We start from the raw sequence: 22,741 nt of genomic DNA, 5'->3' as shown, positions 1-22,741 counted from the left end.
AGAAAAAACAAAAATTCTAACTTAGCAAAAGATTTGCCTACTGTTAACATTTTGGCACATTCATTTTACCATCTTCTTTGTGGGTGTATAGATAGATAGATAGATGATAGATAGAGACAGAGATGATAGATGGATAGATAGAAAGATTGATACATAGATGATAGATACATAGATAGATGATAGATAGATAGGTGATAGAGACAGAGATAGATGATAGATAATAGAAAGGTGATAGAGACAGATGATAGATAGACGATAGATAGAGACAGAGATAGAGAGATAATAGAAAGGTGATAGAGACAGAGATGATAGATAGATAGATAGATGTAGATTCATTCATATGTGTGAATTAACATTTTTCTGACCATTTTAGAGTAAGCTACAGACATCATGCTCTGTTACCCCAGCACTTCAGTGCATATTTCCAAAGAACACAATATTCTCATATAATTATAAAAATTAGGATATTTAACCTTGATACTATATTATTATTTGACACACTGATATTTTCCAATTTTTCCAATAATGTCCTTTATAACATTTTTTCCCCATCCAGGAACCAGTACAGGATCACACAATGCATTTAGTTGTCATATTTCTTTAGTCTGTTTAGTTTATCTTTCTGTTTCAAGGCATTGACATTTTTGTAGAATGTCCCTCAATTAGAGGGTGTGATGTGTCCTTATGCCCAGATTCAGGTGATGCAGTTTTTGGCAAGAACATCACATACATGATGTGTTTTTCTTGTGTTGGGAGGCACGTGATGTTGGTGCTTCTCATTATTAGTGTAATCATTTGGTTAAGGCTGTATCTGCCAGGATTTTCCACTGTAATGTTGTTATTTTTCAAATCTGTTTCAAATTGTTTTTAAAATTAGTAAGTAATTTCCGGCAAGATATTTTGAGACTGTGTCAGTAATTTGCCCTCATCAAATGTTTACCCACTGGTTTTCACGTCCATTGATGATTCCCACCTAAGTTAATTGTTACTAGTGTGGTTGCAAAGTGGTGATTTTTTTTAAATTCCATCCATTTTTATATGTTTATTAGTTGGTATTCTGGTACAAGGAAGAGCTTTCCCGTCCCCATTTCTTTAGTTGTTTGCTTGTTAATTATTAGTATAGTCATGGTGTTTTATTCAACGGATTATAAGGTTTATTGTTTGTTTTGATGTTCAAATCATCCTAGATTTGGCCAGCTTGTGTCCATCAAGCTGTCCCTGTGTCCTTTGACATGTCCTTATCGTTCTTTGTACACATCCTTTCCTTCAGGAACAGGACATTTTGGGCTCATCTTCTGTTTTCCCTGCCCCAGTCCTGAAGTCAGGCATGTCTCCAAGGAACCCTGCTTCTGTTGAGTAGGGTGTGGTGTTTAGAAACCCAAATCAGGGTAATAGTTGTGCTTGATGCCACTGGGGCATCACTGTTTCTAGAAAGCGGAAAGCGGGAAATACAAGGTATCCTTTAAAATCTCTCTCTGGCATATTTTTCTTCTTTTAGAACCCTGCTTTTGCACCCATATTCCTCATTTATAAGAAAGCTTGTTGTAAATTTGGACTCTGCTCCTAGCTAAGCCTAGAAAGAAAACTGCACTGTTCTGACTCTTCTGAGAGGTCAGAAGAAAAGACTGACCCCAGGACACAGGAGCAGTCAGGGTAAGAGGGCGCTCATGTCAGGAGTGATGTGCGGGACTGAGCAGGGAGCCTTGACAGGAAGTGTTTATAACCATTATCAGTTCCTGTGAGCTGTGGTCTATCTGATCTCCCAAGTTTAGAGGTCCCACACTGATGTTCAAAAGTTCCTGGAAGACTCCTCCCTTAGGGAACATTTTGGTTAATAAAAACATTATTGTCAGATATTGATATTAATAACTACATGGAAGGCTGCACTCGCCCATTGCTTTCTATTCCACTTATTGCTCATTTCTGCCCTCCTCTTGAAGTTCTGTGACAGCTGAGAACAGACGCGAGACTGGCTCTGCATCAAAGTACAGTCACAGCTGTGTGACACTGGAACCCAGGGCTCCTGGCAAAGCCTTGGAAGTGCATCTTAGGCCCTGTGCCACCTCCATTGTGTTTAGATCCTAGATCCTTTGGCCCTCCTTGGGGAGAAGCTGGGCCAGTCAAGCAATGATGAGGCGCCCTCACTCCTGCCTCTGAATATAGGGTTGTGTCCTGTTTCACAGGCCATCAAGTGCAAAGGAGAGAGTGGGCACAAAGGCAAAGGAGGCTTCCCGACCAGCATTAGAAGGCGGGTGTTGGGCCCTGCCCCGCAGTGTTGGCCAAGCAGAAGCCCTGGTGGAATGTGGACGTGGCAGAGCGAGGGGGAAACACCAGGCCACATTGGAGCTTTATTGCCTTTAGATGTAGCCCGAGGAACGCCAGGCTCTTACCATGCAGTGAGGTCACTCCTCCTTCATTAGAGAGGACTGAGCCAGGGACTGGACAGAGGTACCATATGTGCAACCGAATCCGCTTTCTCCTGCCACGTGGAACAGGAGTCCTCTGTGGAAAGAAGGGGTGGAATTAGAGAAAAACTATTTCTCCTAAATACTTACTGTGCCCTCAATTCTCTGATAAGAGCTTTACATACACTACTTGGTGTAATTTTCATGATAATTGTATAAAGTATAATCTCATGAATGAATATCCCCACTTTACAGATGGGGAACCTGACCCCTGGAGGTTAAACCACATCCTATGGCTCACACATCGAAAATAAATGTCTAAACCCAGGTGTGTCTGCAAAGCCCTGTATTAGTCCTGGTGTCTATTTTAGGGAAGATTACTTCCCTAGTAGGTAGGATGAGGTGACCCAGTGAGGAGAGGGTCACAGGCAGTGCTATTAGGACACCGCAGTCACGTAGTTGATTCATGCAATTGATTCTCAAGCCATAAGCCCTCCCCACCATGGGGAATAGGTGACGACCTGCATTTGGACCCCAGCATCTGACTGAAACTAATGCCCCAAGCAGGGCTTCTAACAGGCCATTTATAGGATCCAGAAGGCAGGGAGTTGGTTTCTCAACTGAGTAGTTAGACTGGGGACAAGGCATTACCCTGCATTTGCCTAGCAGCTGGACAGACTTCCAGGCCACTATTTCTAGTTGAAAAGTGGTAGGTTCCTCATCAGGAGCAGCTATGCTCCAGAGATGTATGAATAACTGTCATTTGACAGTACCTTATATCTATATTGTTGTTTTGTTGTTGGTGGCTGTGGTTTTATTTTAATTGTGCCAAAGACCTATAAACTATTGACACGTTACTGACCAACTGTGTGACCTAGGACAAATCAAGTAACCTTCCATATCTCAGTTCATCTAATTGAAAATAAGGGTAGATTTAGACTATGTGCAATTCTTATTTCATGAATGAATCCATTAATCATACAAATTATTTGGTCATTTTGAATACACCAAGATCCTTATTATATAAATAAAATGCAGTGACCCAAAAGGCTTCACCTGAAACTACTGTTTTTAAAACCCTATTTACTCAAGAAATATAATAATCAAATACACTCTGGTTGTTGAGAAGATCCAAATTTGAATAAATCAAGTGTATACTATGTTTGAGGCAACTGGAGAAATTTGAATATGGACTGATTATTAGGTGATGTGGACATTGGTTGATTATACTAGGCATGATAACTGTATTGTGTTTATGTAGATACATATCTATATTTTAGGGATGCACACTAAATATTTATGGGAGAGATGCCGTATGGTTGGAATGTAAACATATTTCTGGGAAAAATGATGAAACAAATATGGTAAAATATTAGTAACTGCTAAACCGATGTGATGGATATAGGAGTATTCATTGTGTTTAGGCTGAACCATATGAAATTGACTATATTAGATCATTTTTGACCTAAAAACAACAATTTCATATGGTTTCGAGTTTTACTTGTCTCTAATTTTATGTGCATTTTAATTTTTTGTTAATAACAAAAAGTTTCTATGTGTCTATAGGAAAAATTCCAGGTACCTTAGTATGGTACACAAGACAGTCATCGCTCTGGTCTCCATCCTAATTGTCCCCCACACCTCTTTTCCTGCCACCTACTCCCCCTCCAGCACAGTCTGATGAAGCTTTGGTAGAACTGCCTTATTCCGGACGGCTTGGTTTTCCTAAGCGCACCAAGTCTGCTTCTGTGTCTTTCCTTAAAGTGTTCCCTTTGCCCAGAACAACACACTTCCACTTACCCCTCTGCCAGCTCCTCACGTTCCAGACTCAGCTCACGGGTCCCGTTAACTGTGCAGCCTCTTCTGAGTCTGCCCCTGCTCCTCTGTCCTTCCTCTCCTCACCCGGTCACCCCTCAGCCTCTCCCGCAGTCAATCCCCCAGGTCTCGAGAGGCAGCCTTTCAGGAATGTCTTCAAGCCTAAGTCCCCGAGAGGCAAGTGCAGTCCTTATTAGTATCCGTGTCTTAGGGAAAGGCCACTTACTGTCCACGGTCAGGACGTTGAAGGGCTGAGTTTCCACCTGCTCGGAGCCAGCCGGCTGCCCTCCGTGGAGCTGGCATGCGCAGCTCCAGGCACAGGACCGGACCCTGATGGGGGCCTGCTTGTAGATGAGTGTGGAGAGGCTGGGCTCCAACCCCAGTGAGGTCTCCTTTCCACTTGCTTCTTAACAAGTCTCTTTATTTCTGCTAGGAAGTAAAATTAAAACCAGCAGTCACCATGGGGACAAAGGCTAGGAGGACAGAGAGGTAAACGTGTAATCAAAGGTCCCTGGGGATTAAAGACCTCTCCTTCCCTGTTGTGCCTGAGATGTGTCAGGACTCAGTGGACGTAACCCTGGTGGGTTGATAGTTAAGCAATAGAGTTCTTGAGTCCTTCTTCAACTTCCCCTTCCTCGATCGGAGGGACAGGAGTTTTCACTAATCCCACCACCTGAAACGACTTGACCTTCTGAGGTACAGAGCTGTGTGTGCCAAGCACACAAAGCATGTTCCACTTACAAATGTGCTGCGCACTGGGGTCTACACTGTATGTTACCTACTGGGCTGCACGCTCCCTGAGGGCAGGGCTTACAGTTTGCTAAATTTTATTTCTCGTGGTGCCTAGTGCATTGTTTGTCTCGAGTAGTGATCATCGTAAAGATAACAAGAGCAGCCAATGCTTACATGGCACTTCTATGTACCAGGTACCCTTGTTCATATTTTACGATGGTGATGGTGATGATGGTGATGTGATGATGGTCATGGTGATGTTCACTTAGTCTTCATATTCCTTATGGGTCAGTCACTATTATTAGCTACAGTTTACAGATGAGAATATTAAGGAGGTAAAAAAAAAAAAAGATTAGCAGCTTGCCCCAAGTTGTGATTCAGTTAGAAAGGGGTAGAGGTGGAATTAAAAACCAGACAGGTTTATTAGATGTGTATATATTTCACTGAACAGTATTTGTGTACAATGGACACTAAATTTATATGGGCCAGAAAAGGAGATGAATGAAGAAGATACATTATATTTTCAACAGCACTCTTCTGGTATATTGTACTGCATCTCTCATAATATTCAGGAATACATTATGAAAATGAGTGGGAATGAGGGAAATAGACTTTAAATTAAATGAATTAAAATAATTATTTAATTGCTCACTGTGATAAGTGCTCTGAAATAGAAGTATGGAGAGCTGGGAGGGTATACCAGCAGGGTCCCGGAGGCAGACTGGAAGCCTGAAAAGGGGAAGAGGATGACCTCTAAGTGGAGTGTGAGAAGGGCCAAGAGTGAGGTGGGGGATGAGGAAGGGCAGGGGGGACACAGGATGGAGAGACTTGTAAGGAGGGTGACATGCCATTTATTATACAAACTAGTCTCACATCATATAAATGGGATTTGGGTGCTATAAGTTATGACACTGGAACACAAGTCAAGAGTAGATTCAGGGAGCAGGTGAGGCAGCTTGTACAGTGGTCCCTGAGGGAGACGGTTAGTGGCCATGATTGCAGAGGCAGTGATGGGACCAGGGAGAAGCAGACACATGTGATACATGTCAGAAGGTCACGTCAACAAGGCACAGTCAAGAGACCCGAACAAAATTCCCAGGTACTTCTCAGGAAGGTGGGTATCTGCCCATCCGTCTACCGGTCTAATCTCTGTCTTCCTGTAAAAGCTGTGATTATGACACAAATTATTTTATGTCACAAATTATTTCATATATACCAGGAAAAAGACAAAATCCCATCCAAACTTTACAGTGAAGCTGATTTTTTTTTTTTTTTTTAATTAAATTTATTTATTTATTTATTTTTGGCTGTGTTGGGTCTTCGTTTCTGTGCGCGGGCTTTCTCTAGTTGTGGCAAGCGGGGGCCACTCTTCATCGCGGTGCGCGGACCTCTCACTATCGCGGCCTCTCTTGTTGCGGAGCACAGGCTCCAGACGCGCAGGCTCAGTAGTTGTGGCTCACGGGCCTAGTTGCTCCGCGGCATGTGGGATCTTCCCAGACCAGGGCTCGAACCCGTGTCCCCTGCATTGGCAGGCAGATTCTCAACCACTGTGCCACCATGGAAGCCCAAGCTGATTTTTTTAATGCATTCAGTAGGTTGGGAGCTAAATTCTTTGTAAGGAATTAGAGAGAATGCTAATGAATCTCTTACCCAAGGTTCTAGAGGATCAGATCGTACAGATTCTTTATTTTCTCTGGATTTTAGTGGGGGACTTTTCTTCCTATTCAGTTCCATGGCAGTGAATTGCGTGTCTCTCTAAGGCTCCTCAGTGAACAATTTACAGTGTAAATATATTTGTTGGCATGCAAATCACTCTGCATTATGAGTCTTGATTAATATTATAATGCATTGATGAAAGACTATAAGTGGTTCTCGGAACTAAGGTTTCAGACAAAGATGTGCTGTTTGGGTGCAGAATGTTTGCTGAATATTAGATTTGGTTTTTTGTTTTGCTTCTCTCTCTCTTTTATTTTAAGGAGCTGCTTGGTGTGAAGTGGTAACAAACTTCAAAATGCACAATTAATTAACACAGCCAATCTATCACCCAAACTGCACAGAAACACGCCTCCCCCACGCACACGTAATCCTTGATCACAGAGAGACTGCTTGGAGGCTGCAGCCCTTCGGTTCAGCTGTTCAGCCCCTTGCTCGTTGCCAGTATCCTGTCTCTAGAGAGGTACTGTTCTGCAGCATTGTGGGCCTTTTCAATCCTGTGCGCGCGTGCGCGTTGTGTAGACCACGTGCCCAATTCCCACTCTGCCCACTGCAATGCAGAGATGGTGCCACCAGGCTTTGCTTCTATGACAGTTGGCTTCTCCTCTTAACAGTTGTCAGCACAGACACTGAGAAACAGTATTGGGGGACCCTCCACCTCCAGCAATTCAGGTATTGCCCAGAGCTCCTCTTTCACACCCCAGCTTGAATCAACAACATTCGGTGGAAGGCGCACAGGCTCAGAAGGTGAGCTGTGACTGAGAGCGAAGGGCTTCCAACGCGGACCGAACTTGGTCTAATTCCCGCTCTGCCACTTCACAGCTGCCTGACACTGGCCGAGTTATACCACCTCTCCAAGTTTCAGCTTCCCCATTTGGAAAATGGCGTTAGTAATTTCTGTTTCTCGAGTTTGGAGTGAAAAATTAAATGAGATCATGGATTTGAAGTGCTTTCCTGGCAAAAGAAAGAAGGAAAAAGGGCAAAAAAGGAGTGCTCAATAAATAGACGCTCATGCTGTAAGCAGATCCTCAGCCCATGGTCCACAGATAACAAGACAATGAATCTCATATTTGACTGACCTCTCCCTGAGTTTTGCGGATTGTATTATATCCTGCCATCTCTAAGTGCTCACCACCAAGAATGTGGACTCTCATCTGTACTGTGCCCCCTTTTCCAGACGCATAGCTGCGGTTTTGTGTCAGAGCGCCTTAGGGAACACGCCGGGCATCTCAGGAACCACTCCGTGAATGGTACCCAGACATGCAGAAAGGGAACTGCAGACACAGCCAGAAAAGGGGGCCCCTGAAGGAGGTGAGGTAGAGGAGCTGTGCTTGGTAAAGGAAGGCACATGCGGGTTGGATTTTGGCCCCAACTGGACAAACAGGCTCTGGTTCTGTTCTTGCCTTGTGAACCCCAGCAAAGAGATGGCACTTGAGAATGTGTGCTGTATCTTCTAAGCAACTGGTGGGTTGCTAAAGCCGCTTGGTCCATTATGTTGCCCTCAGAAGGAATGTGAATTATCCCTTCAGAAGCTTAGGATATACTGTGTTAACACTCGTAGGGCCAGCCTGGGAGGACAGGAGGGAGAACGGGCTCAGACTTTTCCTTGCAAAGAAGATTCTGTATTGCCAAGGTGGGTATCCGTCAGCGAGGCAGAATTATTGTTTCAGCAGGTTAACATCTCTTATTTTCCTTTTTTCATTAAAACATTGTACATGGATTTGTACAGAATATTCAAATCCATTGCTAGACAAATAGGCGTGTATGCATAAGTGGAATTCAATAAAATGATGCTCGGATCGCCAATAATCCCTTTCCCTCCTCATTCTTGGCTTGTTGCCATTTCCCTGAGAATGTGGCTGCCATGACAAGAGTGTGCACACACCCTTGCCACCAAATCTTCCAGCCCAGTCCTTTGCCTTCCTTTCTTTGAATCGATGATCCCCAAAAGGCTTTGGTTTTAATCATTGGCTGAGCCTTCACCTGTGCTCTGGAGCCTCTCTCCTGCCCCTCCTACATCATCAGTATCCCTTCTGTACTGGATTATTCCCTTCAGCAGACACATGTGCTAATATCTCCCATCTTGAAACACCTTTCCTGACCTCATAACTGTCTTCCAGCTACCACTCCACATCTCAGCTCCACGTTATAGAAAAACTCCTAAAGAGAATTTTCTGTCTTTGCTATTTACAATTTCTTTCTTCCAGTTTTTCTCTAAAACATACTCAGATCCAGCTTCCATATTATAGTAGTCAGCTCAGGCTTCCATAACAAAATACCAGTGACCGGGCAGCTCAAACACAGAAATTTATTTTCTCAAGGTTCTGGAGGCTGGCTGATTTTGTTCCTGGTGAGGCCTCTCTTCCTGGCTTGTGGACGGCCACCTTCTTGCTGTGTCCTCACATGCACCCCACCATCTCTTCAAAGAGCACTAATCCCATCATGAGTACCCCACCCTTGTGACCTCACCTAATTCTAATTACCTCCCAAAAGCCCCATCTGCTAACACCTCCTAATACCATCACAGGGTGGGATTAGGGTTTCAGCATATGAATTTCTGGGGGACACAAGCGTCAGCCCATAACACATTTCTGTCATTTTCCCAAAGTTGCACTTGACAATGACACTAATGACTCCCACTTTACCAAACCCCATGGTCCCACTTTACATGATTTCCCTACTCAGTTTTTTAAACTTTCATGACTTGGTCTCTGGAACATCAACCACAAGCCCCTGCTTTTCCTCCTTCTGGCTTTTCTTTCCTGAATTCTCACCTCCTAGTCCTCAGACATGGGGTTCTCAGAGCTCAGTTCTGATTCTCTTCACTTGTCTTCTCTGCAAGTCCCCAGGGGGCTTCATCCAGTGTCGTGATTTTAAATGCCATTGGTATGCTGAGGATGTCCACATTTATAGATTTAGCCCTGAAGTCCCTCCTGAAATCCAAACTTGTATATTCAACTGCCTCCATCACTTTCTATGTGAATGTCTAACAGGTTTTCCAAACTTGTCAAAAGCTAACCTCTTGGGTGTCTAGATTTTCATACCTCTACCACCCAGTCAAATACCCCGTCAGCCTGTTTCTCCTTCCGTCTCCCTGTCTCCTTCAGCAGAAGCTCTATTCTTCTTATTTCTCAGGTCCGAAGGGCTTGTTCTATCTCTGAGCCCTCTTTTATATCGTATATCCAAATATCTAATCCATCAAGTCCTACCATTTCTACTTCCAAAATTCATCCAGCATCTTTACACGTCTCGGCTCTTTCACCTCAGCTACCCTGGTCCAAGGTCCCATAGTCTCACCCCTGGAGTGTGTGGTCATCTCCTATCTGGCCTCCCTGCTTCCACTCATAATCCCCTTCAGCATAGACCCTCCCAACAGAGCAGGAGAGAAATCCTGGTAGAACACAGAGCTGCTCGTTATTTCTCCTTTGTTCAAAACTCTCCAATGGTTTTCCATTTCCCTCAAAGTAAAAGCCAGAGTTACAGCACTGGGCTGCCAGGCCCTACAGCCCTTCCTTCCTTACTCTCCGATGCATCTGCACCTCCTCTCTCTCTCAGCAATATTCTCTCTCCTTCGGCCACCTGGTCTCTGCTTTGACCCAAGCACAGTCTGAACTCAGGCCCTTGGCATCACTCTATTCTGTTCCCCTGCTTTATTTGTCTCCAGAGCACGACAAACACATTTTCATTTTATTGTTTTTAACCTCAGTCCCCCAGAAGAAGGAAGGTTCCATGAAGCTGGGGAGTTTGTTGTAGTCATTGCCATATCTCTAGCCCCTAGAATAGTACCCTGTAGATATCAGGCATTTGAAAATATTTGAGATGATTGAGGGTATAGAAAGAGGAGATGCAATAAGCCAAACAGGATTCCATAAAGCTAGCCAGGAGCTGGGTCTACATGGTTCATTGAAATAAACAGAATTCCAAAACCTTGTGTTAGTGTTTTAACAATTCCCAAAGTATTAATCCCATCCTAACACCATTCTGTACTGATAACACTTTTGGAAGAAACAGTGTTGAATAATCTCAGGTTCGCTTTTTCTTTCAGTCTCTTCTTTAAAAAAAAAAACAAAAAAACAGGCAGTTGGAGGGGGGAAAATACTAATAGGATGGCTACAATAGAACCTCTTGGAATAAGGTAAGGGCTTGGTGCAGAAAGACACACACTCTTGAATCACTTGCTTACTAATCTTATTAGAATATCACTAAGTCATCAAGACAGCATGTTGTAGCCTCAATTAGTCTGACCAAATCTACTTCTGAGAAGGAATTCTTCTTGACAGAATACCTCTTTATTATCTAGGTTGATTTAGTTATCTTTTTATCTCTTTATAACGCCCCTCCCTCCCAGACTCCTGTCTTCTGAGGTCTTGTTGGTCTTTCACTGTGTCACTGAGTAAAAGACGTCATCAGGCTTCTCTGGTGGCGCAGTGGTTGAGAATCTGCCTGCCAATGCAGGGGACACCGGTTCGAGCCCTGGTCTGGGAAGATCCCACATGCCACGGAGCAACTAGGCCCATGAGCCACAACTACTGAGCGTACGTGTTTGGAGCCTGTGCTCTGCAGCAAGAGAGGCCGCGATAGTGAGAGGCCCGCGCACAGCGATGAAGAGTGGCCCCCGCTTGCCGCAACTAGAGAAAGCCCTCGCACAGAAACAAAGACCCAACACAGCCAAAAATAAAAAAATAAATAAATTTTTAAAAATTAAATTAAATTAAAAAAAAAAAAAGATGTCATCAAACGTAGAAGTTTGAGGACCAAAGATGCATCAGGTTGACTGCACTCACCTGCATCGGCTCCCGTTGGGTGCTCGTGGTCCCAACGTTTTCTGTAACTGGGAGTGCTGACTTCCTCGGATTACTAGAGTCACCAAGGGTCCTCCCTACTGGGATCCAATTGACAAAGAAGCTACAGTGACTAACCTTGTCTATGGGAACAAGTGCCACCTGTAAGACCTCCCAAAACCAGCCCATCTTCCCGGTACAGCGTGTTTTCCTTACACTGTCCCACGGGGCCACTCTCCTTTGACCAAACTGGCATCTCTAAACCTACTTATTCTAAGCTTCACCCTTTTGCTCATGAATTCCACAGTCACCTGGAATACCTTTCTTTTCTACATCTAAACATCCCAGGTCAAAATCAATGCCTTTATGAATTTGTCCTGAACACCAGCCCACATTCATCTCTCTTTCACTACTGGTTTTGTAAAATAAGCCTCTTACTGTAGAACTTCATCATATTATGTCTTGCCTTTTTAATTATTACCACCACAGTTACAATATAAGCTAATAATAGTGGTTACTTTATTATCTGACATTCATTGTGCTTATATTGTCTCACTTAATCCTCATAGTAACTTGTAGATTTAGTGTTTAATTTAGGATTTAGTGTTGCTTTCATTTCATACGCGTGGCAACTAAAGCTCAGAGAAGCGGTCCAGGGTCACAAGTGCCCTACTCAAGAGCAGATACGCATTCCCAGCCCTGAGACTTCCAGGGAGGGTCCACAGGGCTTGATTTACACCTGCCCTGAAGGGCAGCACTTTATCTCATGTTCCTTTTTTATTTCTTAGTGTGCCAAGCATTCGGAAGACCTTAATACATACTCGTGAATCAAACATTTTAAAAACCTACTTCTGTGATGCTACATAATTGAAATAAAATCAGTCAGAAGGAGGTTCTGTGGGATCCCCTTTCTTAGGTCAGTATTACTGAGATGGGTGGGTTTCAAAAGACTTACTTACTTAATCCAGATCTGTCTTACATGAGAGACCTCATCCCAATCCCTGGCCGTCTCTGCCGTGTCACCTCTTTGATGGGGATGCCAGGGACTTAGACAGACCTGGGATTGAAAGCAGCTCCAGGAAGCTGATGGACCCGGCCGAACAACTTACCTCTGAGAGTCAGGGGGTGGGTGGGTGGAGTGAATGCAAGTACAGATAGGAAGGATACCTACTCACAGAGTTGTCTGTGGATCAAATGCTATGGCTGTGACGCCCTTTGACACAATTCCTGACACACTGTTGGTGCCTCTTATTTGCCTGTCCTTCCGTAGAAAAGGGTCTTTGGTGATCAGTTCAAGTATGGCAAATGCTGGGACTTCCCTGGCGGTCCAGTGGTTAAGACTTCACCTTCCAATGCAGGGGGTGCGGGTTTGATCCCTGGTCGGGGAGCTAAGATCCCACATGCCTCGGGGCCAAAAAACCAAAACAGAAGCAGTATTGTAACAAATTCAATGAAGACTTTAAAAATGGTCCACATCAGAAAAAAAAAAATCTTAAAAAAAAAAAAAAAAAAAGAATAGCAAATGCTCTGACCTTTGTTAGCTGCGGCTTTGTTCCGAGTGTGACAGGGAGTCCTGTAAAACATCACATTTCTCCTTTATGCTTCCTGGAGCTGAGGAACATGGCTTTGGTGAGACAATGACATTTTCTCTTAGTAAAAAAACTTCACGGAAGGTGAGGGGGAGGCAGGACAAACGTGAAGGTGCTGGGCTCCGTGGCCCCTCGAAGCAGCCACTCTTGCTTGGTTTATGCAGCTGTCCCTGGGGCCAGAGTCTCCGCGTCCTCCATCTCCAGGAGCCGGCTCCCTTATCCCGGCAGCTGGCCGCCAGCATCACTGCCTTCTACCCACGTCTCTCCCTGAGATGAGCGGTTTGAAGGCAGGATGGGAGCCTCACTGAAAGCGTCTGTGGCTGTATTTCTGCTTTAAGTACTGTTCCACCGCAGCCACAGGGCCTTTGAGCTGACCCTGAACTATCATCTCAAAGAAGCGGCTTCTACCAGGCCGGCCGGCACCCACCTCCTTTATTACCCCACAGCTGTGCATCTGAGGGGAGCTGGCTCTGGAGCCTGCAAAGCTTCCGAGAGCCAGGAAAGTGGTTGGGAAGATGGAGGAAAACCCTGAAGAAAGAGAGAAAGCTGCAGACCATTGTCCTTTTCTTTTCAAGACAGCAGTGCCTTTCGCAGACTTTTAAATGGTTGCCAGGGAAACAGAGCGCAGGAGATGAGAAAGGTTATATGGGTACCAGATAAAGCAAATGCACTTTTAAGAAACATCAGCTGACAAGTGCTTAAGACTCTGGAGGTTCTGGGAAGATCTCATGTTCAAAGTTCCCCTTCAGAGCCTCAAGTACCTTGATATCACCATTAACCATATTTTAATCATTTGTCAACTATGATTCATCTCCATCAAAGGCTTGTGCTGATGGGTTTCATGGAGCGTGGCCCGTGAGTCGGCTCTTTCGGCTTCCTGGGAATGAAGTGTCTGGTACTCTGGGCCCGGGGTCCAGTGGCCTTGGCTTAAAAGGAGTTTGAGTCCAAATCTCTAGCTTCTTTCTCCTGTAAGCAAGTGTGCAGTCCCTAAAATACAGCAACACTCCACGAAGTCTGGGTTTACTGGTCAACCTCAGACGGTGTGCGTGGCCTTGTGAGTGTGAGAGTGTGAAGACAGTTGGTGGAAAGAAACGCTCTGTGTGTACACCTGCCGGTCATCCCAAGAACACTTATCCGGGCGGGGGGTTGTGATTCCTCTGGGAATCACTGTTCTGTTTGCACTGAATATTTATGAGGGCTCCTTCACTTCAGTGAGCTCGCGTGTGAATTCTCCTTCCAGCCTAGTTTCTCCACTGTGGCCTCTAGTGAGTGTTTATAACTCCCACTCTCTGGAGGATTGCCCCACTTTATTTTTTCTGTGTCCCCACATTTATTTGTTAAAGCTGTACTGTGCTAACTTGCACGTGCTTATTTATTGTCTTGGGCCCTTAAGCCTCCGTATATGTCCCAGACCGAGTCACGTGTGGCTCTCCCCAGCAGTGTCTCACGCAGCTCAGCTTCCAGCAATGAGCAGCAGGCCCTGGGCGCTTGCTGGGTGCCATCCACCGACCGTGGGTGCTCGCTGCTGCCTCAGTAATGGCAAAAAGAAAGTCAGCTTAACTGATTGGCATCGCAGCCTCCCACACAATCATGCTGCCCCTGAACTCATGGCCTGGCTGCCGTCAGGCCTGGCTAGAAGGGAGGCACGGGAGAAGGCTGAGTCCAAGTACCAGGATGAACAAGTTTAAGAGGCTGCAGGTGGGCAGTAGGATGATGTTCTCGAAGTTCAAAGCAGGCAGGCAAAAGCCTCTAAACAAACGTAGCAAGGGGCAACTTTAGTGACTTCTGGAAAACTCCAGCTGTAATTCTTGGTTTGACAAGAAAGTCTTAAGAGATGGGCCAGGAGCACATTGGACTGGCAGAGAGAGAAGACCCATCACAGGTACACATTTTCCATCATTAAATTATCTGCTTACATGCTCTACGACCTCTGCAGACCCACACTCTGTTTTGAAAAGTAGTGAATATTAACAATGGACAGAATAGACAAGTGAAGTTTCACTCCTCAGACCAGAGTAGATACTGAGATACAAAGGTCACTTAGCGTGAGGTGATCACAGTGGGAGAACATAACACAAAAACAGTATCTACATTGTACACTATGTTGCAAAGACCTTCTGCCTAAAAAAGAGTCTTTTCTTGTCTCCTGGAACATGAGCTGACCTTGTGGCAAGATAGAAGTGACACACAAACATCTTGTGTCCCTATATGTCATGTAGATGCTCCTGTGGCACAATGGGGCATTTTTTTTTTTTTTAATTATTAGCACCTTTAATTATTATTTATTTATTTATTTGGCTGTGTTGGGTCTTCGTTTCTGTACGAGGGCTTTCTCTAGTTGCAGCAAGCAGGGGCCACTCTTCATCGCGGTGCGCAGACGTCTCACTATCGCGGCCTCTCTTGTTGCGGAGCACAGGCTCCAGACGCGCAGGCTCAGTAGTTGTGGCTCACGGACCTAGTTGCTCCGCGGCATGTGGGATCTTCCCAGACCAGGGCTCGAACCGGTGTCCCCTGCATTGGCAGGCAGGTTCTCAACCACTGTGCCACGAGGGAAGCCCCTGTCAATGGGGCATTTTTAAGGCTGCTTTTAATACGAACATGGAGGAATACCTCCGTGGCAGCAATTATGATTTAACTTCAGGAAGACACCCCCATTCTGAGGAATGTGGAGTAAGATGTTAGACCAACATGTGTGATCAATTCATGTCATAGTTTGTTTTCTAGTACAGAAATTTGAGTTTTCCTTTTGATTCCAGGAAGAAAAGTATTTATGTCCTTCTAACCTGAGCAAGGAGATGGGAAGGATAATCTACTTTTGAAAAACATTTTCAGGAAAGAAAATTCTGTGACGCCACTAATAATTTTTGTGCAATTTCTGAAAATATTTCCAGGTGGAAAGATCTGGCTGTGATCTTGAATTGCAAATCGAGTGATAACCTTTCTCTTCCATCGTTAGTACAATAAATGTTCTGTTCCTAGGATCTGGCTTCTTGTTTGAGGCCCAGTTTTGCTATTCGAAAGGTCAGAACAACCCATAAGATGCACGGTGATGTCATAAGTGAAAGTAGGGTGAGATGGGACGAACCCAGAAATGCCCAATTTTGCCCTTCCTATAATCGCTCCTCGGAGAGAGATGTCAGAGGATTGATAGTAGGGCATGAAGTGGGAAGTATCACTTTATTACTGGCTGTTCCAATTCCCAACGAATCCCAAGCAGAATCGGGTAGAGTTAAGCTGGGGTGTGCATGTCCTTAATGGGGCCTCCTTCCTCCTTTTGAACGTAAATCTTAAGTATTTGCTATTTGCCATGTGGTTCAGCAACTGGAAGTAATAACCAGCATTATCAAGCAGGGAGAGACAGAGCCTGAAAAAAAAAAAAAAAAAAAAAAGCACAAGGCTCAGCTTACCAAGTCCTGAACACAGAGTGGAAGAAATCCCATTCAAGTGCATGACATCTGAATGTACCAGAACCCTGCCCATTAGAAACATGATCCATCAGTGTTTTGCAATCTGATCAGTCACATTGGTGACTCCATTTGGATTAATGATGGAAATACGTGTCTTACTGCATAATATTCTTGCAATATTGCATTTTACTTCAATTTTGTCAAAGAATTGTTAGCTGTTTAAATATATATGCATATATATGTATATATACATATGTCTATGAAACATATGACTGACAGTCATGACAGCCTCTGCACTACCAGTAAGATCACTGTCTTGCCTCTGCAATGATCTGTTAGGATCTACACCTGCAGGTAGCCCTCTGGTAGTATCACTGGCCAGGCATTCACAGCCCAGAGAATCACACCATTATCTTGCACCATTCACTAAAGCAAGTCATTTTTTAATTATTATCATGGCATGATTTTTAAGTGGATGATCATCTTAAAATATATGGAGAACAATGTCATTGTTTGCATACTTTTAGTGAGTAAAGTCAAAATCATAATATTATCATAGTGGCTTACATTATTATACGAATGGAGGAAAGAACATTTATTGAATAACTTCACTGTATTTGGCACTATTTTAAGAACCTTCTGTGTGTTCTCATTTAATTCTCATAACAATTCTAAGAGGTTAGAACTACCGTCCTTTTATGGGAGGAGAAATCTAGCCACATTACTCAGTGTACACCAGTGGCAGAGCTGGGATTTGAATTCACATCTTTATGACTTCAAGGATTATGCTCTTTCTGATAGCCTAAAGCATCAAAAATATTTCCAGATTTTTGACCTAGGTGTGCTTGGAAGAAATAAAAGTATTCAGGTGAAGAACTTGGTTGACTGATGGGGACGTTTAGTTGGGCTTTTAGGTACCTGATTCTGAGGTATGCAAAGAGTCAGAAGCTGCAGGTACCTAACCAAAGGTTGACTGGTCTGGTCACCTGAATTTCAGAGTCTTTGCTACAGAACAGAATCCATGGGTCAGGTCAAGTTCTCTAAGACTCAGGAGATACAGGGTTGCTTATATGAGAGTCTTCCTTAGGTTTTGTTCATTATGAGGAATAGAACCATCAGGAAAAGGTAAGAAATATAGGATAACACACTCTCTATAACTTATGTTGACATCCAAGAAATGCTGGACTGGAATATTTGGATTTGATACCCTATTGTATCCCCATCACACTGCCCTTTAAACAAGCTCCTTTAGTAGGGCAAGGACTAGGGCTGTGCATCATTATAGCTCAGGAACCCCATATATTGGCTGACACAAAGTAAGTATTTAATAAATATTTGTTGGAAAAATAAATAAATGAATTGATAATTACCTTGGAATGAACATAGGTCTCTGGTTGCCAACTTCCCAGGTAATATTGTGTTTTTGAATTATATTCTTGGTATTATAAGGCTTTCCCTTCATGGGCCATTTTTATTTTTAAAAATTAAGTGGTATGAAACTTAATTTTATTTAGAGACTATTTTAAGACATTATGGCCCCAGAGAGATACTCTGGGATATTATGAAACAAACTTTAGGAAATTGTTGACCTAGATACAGTACCAAGGTGATAGGTGCAACATAAATATAATAAATGATACTGAGAGGGTCCCTAGGCCTTTCTTTCCTACTAGTGCAGATGGTACAGAAAAAGTCTGAAGAAACATTGAAGAAAGTCTCAGGGCAGACAAAATTTAACACCTTGGGCTGCTTTTTCTACCCATATTCAAGTTATTTTATTTAATACAAAATTTATTTATTCAACAAATATATGCTGTGCTGATGGAATGTGTATATGTATGATGTGCCAGACACAAGGCAAGGTTTTGGGGAAGTAACCGTGAACCAAGCTTATCTGGTCCTCCCCGCCGTGGAGCCCATAGTGAAGGGGCAGGGGTGTAACAGACACTAATTGGGCAGGCACCTACCTAGCTATATAGTACATGTGTTATTACTCTTTTTACTTCTTCAGTTAAAATGCAGGTAGTGCAGTAAGTCGGTCCAACTTACGGCTTCTTTCCCTTTGACACATTTTTTCATCTCTTTCTACGTCTGACTCTTCTAAACATGATTAAAATGTAGGAGTGAAACCTTATATCCAAACACTGATCCAGTTTTTTTTTTTTTTTTTTTTTTGAGGGGGAACAAATAAAAATCAAATAAAAATACCTGCCTTCTTCAGGATTGTACCCCTAGAGTGAAAGCTGAATCAGTATTTGTTGAAATCAGTTGCAGAAGCAGGGAAGAGCCACAGTGGCCAGGTTGCATCATCACTCAGTAGCAAAGCTGATGGCACAGCCAGGACCTCTGATTCTGATGGTACCACACAGCTTCGAGAGACTCAGTAGATAGTCTTGGTTTTGATGATAAGCCAGCTTTGGGCTCTGGTACACTTGAGAGAGAGCATCCTTCAGTCTCCTTACCACACGACCATTTCCCCTTGCCCTGCCGCCGGTACAGGTGCACATGCCCCACGTCTGTGTCCTCTGGCTACAAGTTCCTGGGATTTTCCAGGAGATGCTGTTAGGTTTGTATGATTTCCAGCCATAGCATTTTCTGCATCCACGGCGGCATTTTTCTTGGCTGTAGCTGGTGCATCTGTGCCTGTGGGAAGTTCTCTGCCAGACCATCACAGCTGTTCGTGAAGATGATTCCAGGATACCAGTAACCCTTCTCAGCATTTTCACCTTTCTGAGAGTTTACAGCACAAGACTGAGGCCCCACGTGCCATGGTAGTGTGTGTGTGTGTGTGTGTGTGTGTGTGTGTGTGTGTGTGTTAGTGTGTGTGTTTTAATTAATGTAAAATAGCTGATCCAACTGAAAAATAATTAAGGGGCTTAAAACCAGACCACTTTCAATAAAGGACACATCTGTTATTTTCAAAACACTGGAAGCAATAAACAACTACAGTAGAACAAATGAGCTCCTAATCTGTGGGAAGCACACTGGAGGGGGTAGCACAGCCCAAGAGGGGGCTTCACCAGGCTGGGGGAGGGCAGGCTGCGTGCTTCTCTCTGTGGGTCACGCGCCACACGTCCTTCCCATGTGACACAGGTCACACGCCAAGCTGCGAACTCCTTCATGGACTGGGGAGCGCCCTCTGCAGAATCTGAACAGTCATTCAAAGTACTCTTTGGGCACCTCTAGTCTGAAGGACAAAATGAGAAGAAGACTTCTTCTCACTTAGTGGAGGGAGTGTTGGGGAAAAGGGTGTTTAATCTTCTTAGACCAAAGACTAAGATCTACATGTCAACAGACCAGCTTGTAACCTCTGACACTTAGGAATTTTCTGGTCCTAAGCATGAGATAAGAGGTGCTAACGTATACTTAAAATCATACTCGCTAGAAAGATGGGAAAATTGACCCAACATTAAAAAATCGACACTAGAAAAAAACTTGACATGAAACATTTATTTTTCTTTTTAATTTGGAAAGGAGTCAATAAGTGATGTGGATTAGTTTTGATTATAAGGCATTAAGCCCCACAAACTTGATGGGCGCTGAAAGAACAGACATGAATTTTGAGGTCTGCATCTGGCTTTGCTGGTTCTTTAATATTCAAAATAGGCTACCTGCTACCCTCCTCAGCTCATGTCCTCTTCTTCACAGGCAGAATGATAACAGGTGTCACTGCAGCATGATGCCTGTCTGATGCCAAGTGCAAGCTCTCTTCTTCTAAGTTGTGTCCAGTACAGGTATCCTGGTATCCTGTAGGATGTGGCTTAAGTTCTGATTAATACTGACCAATCAGATGATGGGAGGGGCACTGGAAGGGTGGAGACAGTTTATAGAGATGAAATATAAGAAGGCTCCCCAACTACATACTGAGCATAGTGATGCTAATGGCTTTGGTCCAACAAAGGTCACATGGTTTCTACCTTTGATCTGTGGCATAGCAGTTTAGCAGGCAGTCATTTTCTGATGCCCAGCTCTCTTTTTCTTCTTTCCCATTTTAGTTAATCCCCATAGCATCTCATAGTTCATTCTTAGTCTAGACTGAGAGGAATAAACTTGCTTTGTTACTGTTTAAAATGGCCAAGGGCCTTTGACCCAGTAATTTCACCCAAGAAAAATTTTCATGAAGAATTAACTCAAAATTAAGACGGTGCTCTCTACACAGCATGATTTTTAATTGGGTAAAAAGTCAAAGTCCAAGTCAGCAATATGAGAAGAGCTAAGCGAATTATTCTACATTCATTCAAGGAATTACTTTAAATAAAAATTATGAAGAACATATAGTATTATGTAAATGATTACAGCAGAGTAATCAGTTCAAGCAAGAAAATATAAGTGTTGCTGATGCTATAACTGGGTGATTATTCCATTCACGTATCCACAAATATTAAACTATGTCAGATCTAAAAGAGTGCACGATGTGTTAAAAAGTTGAGCTTGTGTGACTTTTTATCCTTATTGTCTTTATGATTGCTGTTATATTTGTGAAGGAACAAAACTCAAAGTGAATAAGTATTGGGAGGCACAAAATTTCATTACTGGAATTAACCTTTCGCCCTTGTAAAATAAAAGGGGGGGGTCAATATTGTTTGAAGTTTATTTCACTATGCTCTTTGTCCTCATTTTTACTAACCTTGACCTCCTTGCGACCAGCCAGCCAGACTGACTGAAGAATTTGTGAACTTAGCAAGTGTAATCTCCTATTCCAGGTCATACCGCCATCCAAGAGACCTCAACATCCACGTGTAAACCATGCCACGCTCTTGACTTTGCCATATTGTCTTCGACTCCAAGGAACAAAATCCATTTCACTTTTATCATTCATTATCTATCGCTGAATAATAATTACTGTGGAAGTTATCATCTTAAAGTGACAGTAAACATTGATCATTTCAGTCAATTTCTGTGAGACAGGCGCTCAGAAGTGGCTTAGCTGGGTGGCTGTGGCTCAGAGTCTCTCAAGAGGTCGTAGTCATGATATTGGTTAGAGCAGGAATCGTAAAGGTTCACCTGGGCCTGGTGGATCTGCTCACTAGGGATCTGGAAGGTTGCTGGTGGCTATGGGCAGAAGAACTCATTGCCTTACCATGTGGAGCTCTCTGCAAGGCTGTTTATGTGTCCTCACAACGTGGCAGCCATCCAAGAGAGAGATCATGGTGGAAAGTGCAGCGTCTTTTATGATCTAGCCTCAGGAGTCACACACTGTCACTTCTGCTGCATCCCACTGGACCCACGGCCAACCGTAATTCAGTTTGGGAGGGTTCTATCTAAGGGCATAATTACCAGGAGGCAAGAATGCTTGGGGACATTTCAGAGGTTTGCTACACAGTTCACCCTCTGGCCCTTTAATGATGCACATCCCTCCAAGATGTAAAATATACTCACCACAAAGCACTGAACAGTGTCACCCAATTACAGCATCAGCTGGAAATCCAGAATCTCATCATCCGCATCACACAGGTACATGTGGGGATGGTGATCCTCTGGTGTGTTTCTTTGTGTTTAACTCCTTGAGTAAGCTTCTCTCTACCTGAAGACCTGTGAACTAGAGAGAGAGTTATCTGCTCCCTGCCAACCATACGCACACACATGCTCACATACATTCCACATATTGGGTTAGGCATAGCGTAATTGTCATAGCTTGCCCTTTTCAATCAGGATATGCATAGGAGTTACTGGTTCACAGCAATTCTGAAATTTAGCAAAGTACATGTCGACAGATCCTTGATTTGGACTCATGGCCTAGGAATCATTCTCTGTGGTTCTTGGCTCTGCCCTTGAGGCTCTTGGTCTTAACCTTCTGAGTTATCCTTCCTTTTTCAATAAAGGTAGCTTATGTTTGCAGCTGAGTATTTTTTTGCTGCCTACTTCTTGCCTGTAGACGTTTAGGCATCCAAAGACCTCTTTCATTTTGTACCGTCTCTGTCCTTTACAATCCAACCTGGCAGGAGTCCTGTCAATACAATTCTTTTGAAAACGTGTGGGTCCCTGTGAGTATTGTTGGGTTCATTCTATTGGACAAAAGTAATGCTCAGAAATCTCTTTTAGACAAGGCTCTGTCAACCTTGGGCTTTTGATGAGGAACAGCACCTTCAAACTTCATGGAAGCCCTGTGGTTCCACTGAATGGTTCTCTAAGGCACCAACATGGATGTTTCCGCGATCTTAACAAAGGTTTTCACAGCTACACCCTCTGTTTCATCTTTACCATCAAATTTTCCTATTTCTTATGTTTCATTTTCTTTTTTAATTTTTTATTTTATATTGGAGTATAGCTGATTTACAATGTTGTGTTAGTTTCAGGTG

At 43.5% G+C, this 22,741-nt stretch overlaps 1 protein-coding gene and 1 long non-coding RNA gene across 8 annotated transcripts in view; both read left to right on the top strand.

The window, feature by feature from the left end:
- The window catches only part of OPCML (opioid binding protein/cell adhesion molecule like), a 1,243,265-nt gene that overhangs the window by 922,093 nt on the left and 298,431 nt on the right, over nt 1-22,741 (top strand). The window lies entirely within an intron of this gene.
- On the top strand, nt 6,142-12,020 carry LOC309605341. Its single transcript, XR_014231346.1, has 3 exons — nt 6,142-6,202; nt 6,517-11,084; nt 11,412-12,020. It is a non-coding gene; the product is annotated as an uncharacterized lncRNA (long non-coding RNA).

This window comes from Balaenoptera borealis, assembly GCF_965194805.1.
Source record: "Balaenoptera borealis genome assembly, chromosome: 11".
NCBI classification, from domain to species: Eukaryota; Metazoa; Chordata; class Mammalia; order Artiodactyla; family Balaenopteridae; genus Balaenoptera; species Balaenoptera borealis.
The sequence above is the reverse complement of the archived record's forward strand: the minus strand, read 5'-3'. Positions and strand labels throughout refer to the sequence as shown.